Source organism: Callithrix jacchus, chromosome X, assembly GCF_049354715.1.
Source record: "Callithrix jacchus isolate 240 chromosome X, calJac240_pri, whole genome shotgun sequence".
NCBI classification, from domain to species: Eukaryota; Metazoa; Chordata; class Mammalia; order Primates; family Cebidae; genus Callithrix; species Callithrix jacchus.
Genome location: NC_133524.1, coordinates 123,184,798 through 123,196,706, shown reverse-complemented (window position 1 = coordinate 123,196,706; position 11,909 = coordinate 123,184,798). Strand labels below are relative to the sequence as shown.

General features: G+C 33.3%; 1 pseudogene; it reads left to right on the top strand.

Moving 5' to 3' along the window:
- Positions 1–9,146: 9,146 nt before the first annotated feature.
- Positions 9,147–10,931, top strand: LOC100410451 (26S proteasome regulatory subunit 4 pseudogene; annotated as a pseudogene).
- Positions 10,932–11,909: the final 978 nt, after the last annotated feature.

Here is an 11,909-nt window from a genome sequence, read left to right as displayed (position 1 = left end):
TGATTTTTTACTTCATCTTAACTTAAAAGTTCTTTTTATATTAAAATAATTAACCTTTTATCTGTTACATTAATGTCACATATTGTCCAGTGTGTAATTTCCTTTTAATATTGTTTATAATATTTTGGGGGTACAAATTTTAAATTTTATATGAAAACGTTTATCAGCTTTTTCTTTCGTGGTATGTTATTGATTTTATCCTTAGAAGTTATTCTCTACTTCGTGATCAGATAGATGCTAATCCAGAGTTTCTCATGGTCCTTTTATTATTTCCATTTTCTATATTTAATTATACACTCTATAGAAACTATATTTTAGTATATTGTATGGGGCAGATATCTGACTTTATTTTGTCCACAGTTTTCATTAATACAGAAGCATTTTTCAAAAATATGTCTTTTGTTTTCTGATTTGATATACTATTTTTATCATATTTCTAATTTTCTTATTAACTAGACCCTATCTTTCGGATGCCTGTTTTGTTGCTTCTATAGACCTATGTATTTTTGAACAGCTCAATTCTGCTTTAATTAATGTATTTTTATCACTAAAATATATAAACATTAATGAGTTTATATCACTAAAGCAGAGTGACATAAAGAATTTCTATGTCTCAAGCCTGTAATCCCAGCATTTTGGGAGGCTGAGGTGGGTGGATCACGAGGTCAAGAGATCGAGACCATCCTGGTCAACATGGTGAAACCACGTCTCTACTAAAAATGGAAAAAAAATAGCTGGGCATAGTGGGGCGTGCCTGTAATCCCAGCTACTCAGGAGGCTGAGATAGGAGAATTGCCTGAACCCAGGAGGCGGAGGTTGCGGTGAGCCGAGATAGTGCCATTGCACTCCAGACTGGGTAACAAGAGCGAAACTCCGTCTTAAAAAAAAAAAAAAAAAAAGAAAAGAAATTCTATGTTTTACTCTGGCTTTCAAATTTTATTTTTAATATTCTCATAGTTTTCTTTACACTATTCTGGGTTATTCTGTCAAATGAACTTAGAATTTTACTGATAAGTTCAAGAACCTTAAACCTGAACATTCGTTTGAGTAAAATGGACATATTTATACAGGCAAATCTTCCTATTTAGGAGCATTGTATGGCTCTTTACTTACTTCAGACTTTTATGTCCCTAGTAAAGTTTTGCCATTTCCTTTATTGTTTTTTACGTTTTACACATTTCTTTGTAAGTCTTTTTGTTGCAATTGTGAATTAGATAATTATCGCTTGTATTTTCTTACTTGTTATTGCTGGTATATAAGAGAACTGGTAATATATGTGTATTGATTTTCTCTCTGGCCATGTTATTGATTTCTTTTTTCATTCTTAGTCATTTTTCAGTTGATGGTATTTTAAGGTTATATGAACTTATAATGATAATTTCAGTAAAAAATGATGTTTTACTCCTTTTTTCTGATATTAATTTGAATTGTACCTATGCCTCTTATTACTTTTTCTGTCTAGCAGCTTGCTTAGAGTACTGGGTTTCAACTAATAGGTCATGTTCAAAATCACCTGCCCAGAGGGATCTGCTGGGATTTAAGTTTGGGAAAACTGTTTAATAATAGTGTTGAAAATGTATATTGTTGTTCCTGACATGCCTTTAATATAAATTTAGCTTTATGATTTCTCCTGCTGGGTTTCTCATTTATCTATCAGCATATTCATTTCTTTTTGATTTTACTTTCTTCATAACTTAAGCTTTAATTCCTTTATTCATAACTGAGACATCTCTTTCAAATGGGTCATCAATTTTCCCCTTCCTATAATACCTCAATACAGAATCAAGAATATATAATGATATTTTAAAATGGTTTAAGAAACATTTTTACACAGCTGTTCATATTAGGTATCACTACTTTTCTCTAGAAAAATATGTTAATAAGCTACTAATAAGATTTGTGTAGGTAAGATAAGATCCCAAGTTCAATAGGGATGAGTGGCTGAGGTGTCAATGAGAGTATGAAAGAAGTTTTCAGAATAAAAAAGAGGGAAAGGAGAAAGAAGTTCCTAGTGACAACACAAATGTGACTAAATACTAGAGAGAATAGTGACCAGTGAAATACCTGGTTGAGAAGTGGCCTAAGGCTTTTTCAAAAACAGATATATTATCCCAAATTTCCTGTGAATTTTACCTCACAAAAAGCCTTGTGTGAGAGATTTAAAGGAGATCAATGGAAAATAACATTTTTTGTGATGAGTAAGATTGTAGAAAGCATAAGATCATGAAAATCGTCATATATATTAGAATTCAGAAACGACAGATAAATAGAGAGTTGAGTCAAAGAAAATAAGACCTTGGGCTTTCTATGTGCTATGGGAAAAACATTTGACTTCCCCTAAGATGTACCTGAGCCCTGTAACCATTGCTTCATTCACGTGATCTTTTGCCTCAATGTGGTTTCCAATACCTTTAAAAATATTTATTTGCTTTCGACAACTTTTAGCTCAGTGTCTTGCAGTAAATAGGTTTAGGTTGTGTATTATTTCAGTACTCTCTAGAATCTAGTAAGAGTACTAGGAGAAAAATGCTTGTAATGCTAAACTAAAGGTTAAGCAATACACCAGGCAAAGTACCTTGGAGATTGAAAGAAGAAGGATATTTCATCTTACTTAGAAGCACTGAAATGTTTCAGAAATGACATTGCATATAATGAGAATTTGAAATAAAGTTACATAGGTTTTGATAACCATCGGTTGGATGGCAGTAAGTTTCTGGTGAAAAAACAATAGAAAGGAAGACATTTTAACAGAGGTAATTAAAGAGGCAGATATTAAAGAAATAAACAGCAATCTTACTTAGTGGAAATATAAGGTGTGTTTAATGTTATCTTCTGAAGGCAGACAGGCAGTGTAAATATGAGAAAATGTGTATATGTATACAATAGAATATTATTCAAGTTTTAAAAAGTAGAAAATTCTACCATTTGTGATAACACAGATAAAACTAAAGACATTATGCTAAGTGAAATAAGCCAAACACAGAAAGGCAAATACTGAATGATCTCAGTTATATATGGAATATATATTTTTTAAAGTTAAGTTCATAGCAACAGAGAATAAAATGATGGTTACTAGGTCCTGGAGTAAGTGGCGAATAAATGGAAGTATTGGTCAAAAGGTAAAAAGCAACTTCATTTCTAAAAGAAACAGATACTGACGATCTAATATATAGCATGGTGACTATCATTAATAATCATATACTGTATACTTGAAATTCACTGAGTGTAGATTTTAAATCTTCTCACCACACACACACAAAATAACTATTTGAGGCGACTGATGTGGTAATTATATTGATTGTGGTAATCATTTCACAGTGCATATATATATATATCAAAATATTACATTGTACACCTTAAATACATACAATTTGTACCTGTCAATCACACATCATTAAAGCTGAAAAAAATTTAAAATCAAAAGACCGTATTACTGTCACTATAACATCTTAAATATATGTAGATGTTTTCTATAACAGAGCATCTTATTGCATTAAGTATATGATGTCTGTCTTCTCCACTACCTTTTATATTTTTTAAATGTTCTTGAGATGGAAAACAATAGAATTTTCAAATTGCTAATAGCTATAATATTTCTACTATCATCCTGTGATTTTCTTATCTTATAAAGAGCTCTCAGATGTACACACATATTGTCTCCACTTCTGTCACATTGGTTAAATTAGTTAGAAGGTATACATATATATTGTCTATGACCACTAATTAAGAGGAAATGTACACTCTTATGATTGTTCACATCTTTCATTTTCAACATTAAATGTAATTGAAGGACAATAAACTGCACATACTGAAGTAAGCAATTACATAAATGTGTGAAATATATACACCTGTGAATCAGTCTCCCAAATCAAGATAACGAACATTTTCATTATCTCAAATCTTCTATTTTTCTCTTTGCAATTCATTCCTACATCCATCACTGTCTCCAGGCAACCACTATTCTGCTTTCATTCACCATAGACTAATTTTAATTTCCTAGAATTCTGCATAAATTGAATCATATTGAATGCACATTTTTGATCTGGTATTTATTTCTCTCAATATAATAACCTTGTCATTCCTCCACATTGTTGTGTGTCTGAATATTTCATTCATTTCATTGATGAGTAATATCCAATTGCTTTTGTATGTAAGAAAATTTGTTCATCTATTAATATGATGATGGACATGTGAGCTGTATTCAGGTTATTTAAAAAGTTGCTAGTAACAATTGTGTATAAGTCTTTATGTGCACATATGTTTTTGTTTTTCCATTCCTAGGAATGGAATAATTGAGCCACATGAGAAGTTTGCTTCAAAGTTATTATGAGAGTGCCAAGTCGTTTTCCACAATAGTTGTAAAATTTAAATATCTTCACTAGCATTGTGAGAAATGAACCACAGCCTTGCCAACTCTTGATATATTTTTATAAATTTTTTATTCTAATAAGTATGTAGTGGTATCTCATTGTGGTTTTAAATTTGCATTTCTTGAGAGAGTCATGATGTTTATTATCATTTCATGTGCTTATGGGAAATCCATATATGTTCTTTATTAAAGCGTGTTTTAAATCTTTTGCCATTTTCTTATTACTGATTTGTGAGAAAATATATACACATATATATTAGAGCTGATATATAACATATATATTAGATATGTATAATTTACTTATTGTGTCATTTATAATAAATTATATAAAATATATAAACCATTAAAAATTATATGCATTTATATTCTAAATATAAGACATTTGATTATTATTATCGCCTCACAGTCTTCACCTTATTGTTTTGTTTTGTTTTGTTTTTTGATTCTAACTGAAAACCTCTGATTTTCATGATTGCAAAATTTTTAATTTTTTTCTCCTTTATAGTTTGTATTTTATCAAAGGTAACATTTTCAATGTCTGTAAACATCTTTGACTATTTTGAGTGGAAGGATGCTACTACCCTGTAGTAGTTGCAGTTGCTAGTAGTTACTAGAGACCAGGGATAATTCTAAAAATCTTTCAATATACTGGACTGCCACCCTGTTTTAATCACTTCCTATAGATGTGTGGTAGTATCTCACTGTTGTTTTAATTTGCATTTCCCTAGTTACTCATAATGTTGAGCATCTTTTCATGTGCTTAAGGGCAATTCATATTTTTAAAATAATCTTTAAAATCGTTTTCCTATTCCCTTATTACTAGACTGTGAGGACATATGGAGAGCCTCAACCCCTGTTTTAATCACCTGCTATATGCCCCACTAAAGAAGGAGGAATTCCTGCTGTAGGATTATAGTAATGACAGAGCACATGGCACTCTACACTGCACAGATGAGACAGACAGCAGCTTACTAGTCACATATACTCAAAACTGAAGGGATAAATATATAACATCCCATCCAGAGCCACACAGGTTTTATACTCAAGAACAGAATGAACAACCAGGAACTGTGGGAATCAGGCTCTGCAAGATCAAGGGGATCAAATGTCTTCTCGTTCCCTTGGGAGGATGTGATTGGCTGTCTGGCAGATAACTAAAAACACTATTCATGAATAAGCAGAAACTGTGTATGTTTTTTGTTGCTGTTTTTTTGATAAGGAGTTTTGTTTCACTAGAGGACCCTATTTTCTAGAAGAGAGTGGGGAAGGAAATTTGTGGTTAGGCCTTTTAAGGCTCTCCTGATTTTTCTAGATATCAAAGCAAATAACAAATATTGGGCCTTAATTTTAGGCCTTACACCTCACAATAAAGAATTATCCCTTTCAAAATATCAATAGTGTTGCACTTGAAAAACACTAAGCTAGAAATTTGTCAGTTTTGGGGGTCTTTTTATAGCTTTAGATTTTGTCATTATAAAATTTCTCTTTTCAAAATATTTTTCATGCCACTGACAACTGCCCTAATCTTTATTATGTTCTTCCTTCCAATTTGGTGTATTTTGTTCTTGTATTTAACTCGTGATTTGAGCCATAGATTATTGGCATCAGATTATTCGTCCTTACCAATAAAACAATTTAAAACTCAAAGATTCTACATTTATCTTTGTCAATTTTTTCTCGCATATTTTAAAATATTTAATATATCTATTATATGAAATATTTAAAATATTTAAGATAAAAATATCTTACAGTATGTGAAGCAAAATCCTTGTTTATTTAATATTGTTTTTCTGATAAATTTCTCCTTTTAGCATTATGCTGCAACCAACCTTTTTAAAACTCTAATAATATTATCTATCTTGATGTCTATTTTATCTAATATTAAATAGCAACCCCATCTTTGTTATTCTTACTGTGTATGTGATATAATATTTTTCAACTCAATTACTTTCAGTCTGTGTTCTACATAAAAGAGGTAACTTGTAGACAAAATATAATAAGGTTTTGCTTTCCTATCTAATCTGTCCATCTCAACCTCTTATGATATTTGTATACCATGAATATTTAATGCAATAATTGATAAGTTTAGATTTCAGTTTGTCATTTGTATGACCTTTTGTTTTAAACAATCACTTTGGCTTATCCTTTCTTATATTCCTTTAGATTATTAAACTATTTTCTCCACATGCCCCATTTAATCTAACAAGAAGGCAACATGCTTTTCTAGTTTATCCTTAAATACTGTTAGCCTATTTTAAAATCACGAATATAGGTCAATCTCATTTTAACAATAATGTATATGTTTTTTTTCTACTACAAAACATTAGGTAACTCTAATTTCCCTTCTGGTAATGAGAAATTAGGTTATATAAACAAGATTTCTTCTGGAAAAAAGTAGAAAAAGAGAAGAAAATAAAATACGGTCAGCTCTTTGTATCTGTGGGTTCAATAACCATGGGTTTCACATTCCTGGATGCAATGCTGCACGTTGAAAATATTCAAAAAAGATAATGCAATAAAAAATTACACAAATTTTCCAAATATTATAACATTTTGTATATTTAAAATAAAACATTTGAAATATTTCAAAATATAACATATTTTGAAACTACGAATTTTCAAAATACTAATGTTCAAAATAGTATAACAACTATTCACATAGCATTTGCATTGTATTGTGAATTATAAATAATCTAGAGATATGTAAAGTATACTGGGGGTGAACAGAAGTTATATGCAAATATGATATCATTTTACATAAGGGACTTGAGCATCTGTGGATTTTGATATCAAAAAGGGTCCTGGAACTAAACCCTTATGAATAACATGCATTACTGCATATGTGTTTGACGGTATAGAAAAGCTAACAACAAGTGAAAAATCATTAAGTCAAGAACTAAGAAACAAATAAAATTCATGTAAGTCATCGTGAAATTTGGAAATTATTTTTTTCCCTATGACCATTTTTTGATTCCAGAAATTCAGCTGGAAATTTCTCAAAGGAAAATAGATTTTTTGGTAACCTGATCTGATTGATGCATCAAAAATCAGAATCTTGTGTCAACTAAGAGCTGATCAGGTAAGCCAACTGTTCTACTCCATGCATGTAAGATTGAAGAGCCTCGACACAAATTTTCTTAATCTTTACAATTAAATTAAGGACATTGCTAGTGCCACAGGCTTCCTGCCAGAATTGAATGTTAATCATCTCTGGAGAAAAATAATATCATTCAAGCCTTCAAAACATTTTGACATTTATACATATAAAATAAATTCACTAAATCAAATTAACCAGACATATAAGCAGATAAGGAACTATGGACAATAATGTGAATAACATCAAAATGACACACATGAAGCAGACCTACTGGGGCTATAGATAATGCAGGTATCACATTTTAAAATAATTTGTTCAAAGATATAAAAACAAAATAGAAACTTTTGAACGAGACTTGAAAGCTAAAAACAATAAAATATATAGCTGAGAGTATAATAAATGATATTTAGAAAAAACTGCACCCCTTCCTGATCCTTACACTTAAAATTAACTCCAGATGGATTAAAGGCTTAAACATAAGACCTAACGCGATAAAAACCCTAGAAGAAAATCTAGGCAAAACCATTCAGGACATAGGAGTAGTCAAGGACTTCATGACCAAAACACCAAAAGCATTGGCAACAAAAGCCAAAATAACCAAATGGGACCTAATCAAACTCCACAGATTCTGCACGGCAAAAGAAACAGTCATTAGAATGAATCAGCAACCAACAGAATGGGAAAAAATTTTTGCAGTCTACCCATGTGACAGAGGGCTGACATCCAGAATTTAAAAAGAACTAAAACAGATTTACAAGAAAAAAAAGGCCATTCATAAGTGGGCAAAGGATATGAATAGACACTTTACCAAAGAAGACATACATGATGCCAACAAACATATGAAAAAATGCTCATCATCACTGGTCATTAGAGAAATGCGAATCAAAACTACATTGAGATACCATCTCATGCCAGTTAGAATGGCAATAATTAAAAAATCTGGAGACAACAGATGCTGGAGAGGATGTGGAGAAATAGGGACACTTTTACACTGCTGGTGGGAGTGTAAATTATTTCAACCATTGTGGAAGACAGTGTGGCGATTCCTCAGGGACCTAGAAATAGAAATTCCATTTGACCCAGCAATCCCATTACTGGGTATATATCCAAAGGATTATAAATCGTTCTACTATAAGGACACATGCACACGAATGTTCATTGCAGCACTGTTTACAATAGCAAAGCCCTGGAATCAACCCAAATGCCCATCAATGATAGACTGGACAGGGAAAATGTGGCATATATACACCATGGAATATTATGCAGCCATAAAAACGATGAGTTCATGTCGTTTGTAGGGACATGGATGAACCTGGAAAACATCATTCTCAGCAAACTGACACAAGAACAGAAAATGAAATACTGCATGTTCTCACTTATAGGTGGGTGATGAACAATAAGAACACATGGACACAGGGAGGGGAGCATCACACACTGGGGTCTTTTGGGGGAAAATAGCAGAGGGACAGCAGGGGTTAGGTGTTGGGGGGTGATAGCATGGGGAGAAATGCCAGATATAGGTGAAGGGGAGGAAGGCAGCAAATCATACTGCCACGTGTGTACCTATGCAACTATCTTGCATATTCTTCACATGTACCCCAAACCTAAAATGCAATAAAAAAATAGAAATTAGTGGACTTATAGCAGTAACTGCTTGAGTGGCCAAGGCAAAATGAGTAAAAGAGTGGTGGTCAGGGTCCTGGAGGTAGCAAGAAGGATGACAAGGACAACAAAAAGAAACATGAACCTTCTGTACCAACTTGAATGGGGAAAACGACAAGAAATCAAAGGGACCAGATCCTGCCAGCAAACTGCCACTGGTGATATCTCACACTCAGTGCCACCCAAAATTATTGAAGTTAGAGAGAATTAAAGAATATGTTCTCATAGAGGAAGAATTCATTAGGAATTAGGAACAAATGAAACCATTAGAAGAAAAGCAAGAGGAGAAAATATCTAAAGTGGATGATCTGAGGGGCACCCTGATGTCAATAGGAATCTTGGAAGAGATCATTGATAACAATCATACTATTGTGTCTACACCTATGGGTTCAGAACACTATGTCAGCATTCTTTCCTTTGTAGACAAAGATCTGCTGGAATCTTGCTGCTTGGTCCTGCTCCACTACAAGGTGTGTTCTGTAATAAGGGTGACGATAGATTATATGGATTCCCTAGTCACAGTGATGAAGGTAAAAAATGCCTCCCATTCCAGTCTATCATCGAAGGGCATTTGGGTTGGTTCCAGGTCTTTGCTATTGTAAACAGTGCTGCAATGAACATTCGTGTGCATGTGTCTTTATAGTAGAACAATTTATAGTTCTTTGGATATATACCCAGTAATGGGATTGCTGGATCAAATGGAATTTCTATTTCTAGCTCCGTGAGGAATCGCCACATATCAGACTGGACAGGGAAAATGTGGCACATATAAACCATGGAATATTTTGCAGCAATCAAAAACGATGAGTTCGTGTCCTTTGCAGGGACATGGATGAATCTGGAGAACATCATTCTCAGCAAACTGACACAAGAACAGAAAATGAAATACCACATGTTCTCACTCATAGGTGGGTGATGAACAATGAGAACACATGGACACAGGGAGGGGAGCACTACACACTGGGGTCTATTGGGGGGAATAGGGGAGGGACAGCGGGGGTGGGTGTTGGGGAGAGATAGCATGGGGAGAAATACCAGATGTGGGTGAAGAGGAGGAAGGCAGTAAAATCACACTGCCACGTGTGTACCTATGCAACTATCTTGTATGTTCTGCACATGTACCCCAAAACCTAAAATGCAATAATAAAAGCCTCCCATGAGACCTATGCTGATATTGAGGGGTTTGACAACCAAATACAGAAAATTAAGACATCTGTGGATGTCTTCCTCTCACCAATACTGAATATTATGAAGAGATGGGTATAAAGCCCCCTAAAGGCATCGTTCACAATGGTCCACCTGACACAGGTAAAACCTTGTTAGTCAAAGCAGTAGCAAACGTAACCACTTTCTTGAAACGAGTGAGTTATTAACTTGTTCAGAAGTATCTACGTGATGGACCCAAATTCATACAGGAATTGTTCCAAGTTGCTAAAGAACATGCACCTTCCATTCTTTTTAATTGATGAAATTGAGAACATTGGGACAAAATGATATGACTCCAATTCTGATGGTGAGAGATAGATTCAGCCAACAATATTGGAACTGTTGAACCAGTTGTATTGATTTGATTCATGGGGAGATGTAAAAGTTATCATGGCCGCAAACCGAATAGAAACTTTGGATCCAGCAGTTAATATGCAAGGTCACATTGATGGAAAGACTGATCAAGTTCTCCTTACCTGATAAAAAGACTAAGAAGTACATCTTTCAGATTCACCCAAGGAGGATGATGCTCATACTCTGGAGGACTTGATTATGGCTGAAGACAACCTCTCTGGTGCTGACATCAAGGCAATCTGAAGAGAAACTGATCTGATGCCCTTAGTAGAATATGTAAATTTATCTACCTACAGAATGAAGCCAGAGAGAGAAAACATGGATGAAAAGATGGCTGGGTGTGGTGACTCATGCTTCTAATTCCAGAGCTTTGGAGTCCAAAGCAGGGAGACTGCTTGAGACCAGCCTGGGCAACAGAGTGAGAGACTCTCTCTACAAATATGTTTTTTAAAAATTTAGCTGGACATGATGGCATGGACCTATAATCATATCTACTTAAGAGACTGAGGATCACTTCAGCACAGGAGTTCAAGGATATCATGAGCTATGATCATAACACCAGGCTCCAGCCTGGGCAACAAGATGAGATCCTGTCTCTCTAAGCTAAAATATATCTACATAAAAGAGTAACAATTATAGGACATACTGAAAAGCTCTTAGGTGTAAGTCCAAGAAAGTTAAGTAGAATCTTGGGGGCAGAATATTTATTTGACATAATAGATGAAAATTCCCTAAATTTAATGAAACCCATCAACTTGTAGATGAAATAATCCCTAAGATCCTTAAAAAGAATATATAAAAGGAAAATAACCTTAGGAAGATAAGCACAAAACACTGTAAAACCAATGAGAGAAAAGTATTCTTAAAATTCTTAGGAATAAAAGCGATAATTTTCAAAGGAACAGCTACTACTCAGAAGTAATGAACATAGAATAGAATAGAATAAAATCATATTTCAATGTGTCTAAAGGACTTAATTATATACATAGAATTATATGCCGAAGAAGGATAGCTTTCAAGAATGAAATTGAAATAAATAGTTTCATTCAAACAAAAATTGTTAATGTAGTTAATGGCAAACTTTCATTAAGGAAACATTAAAGATTTCTTTCAGCACAAATAAATGTTACCAGATAGCAACTTGGCAATTCAAGAAACAATAAACAATGAAAAGGGTAAATAAGTGGGACAATATAAATGAGTATTGACTATGTGTATCAA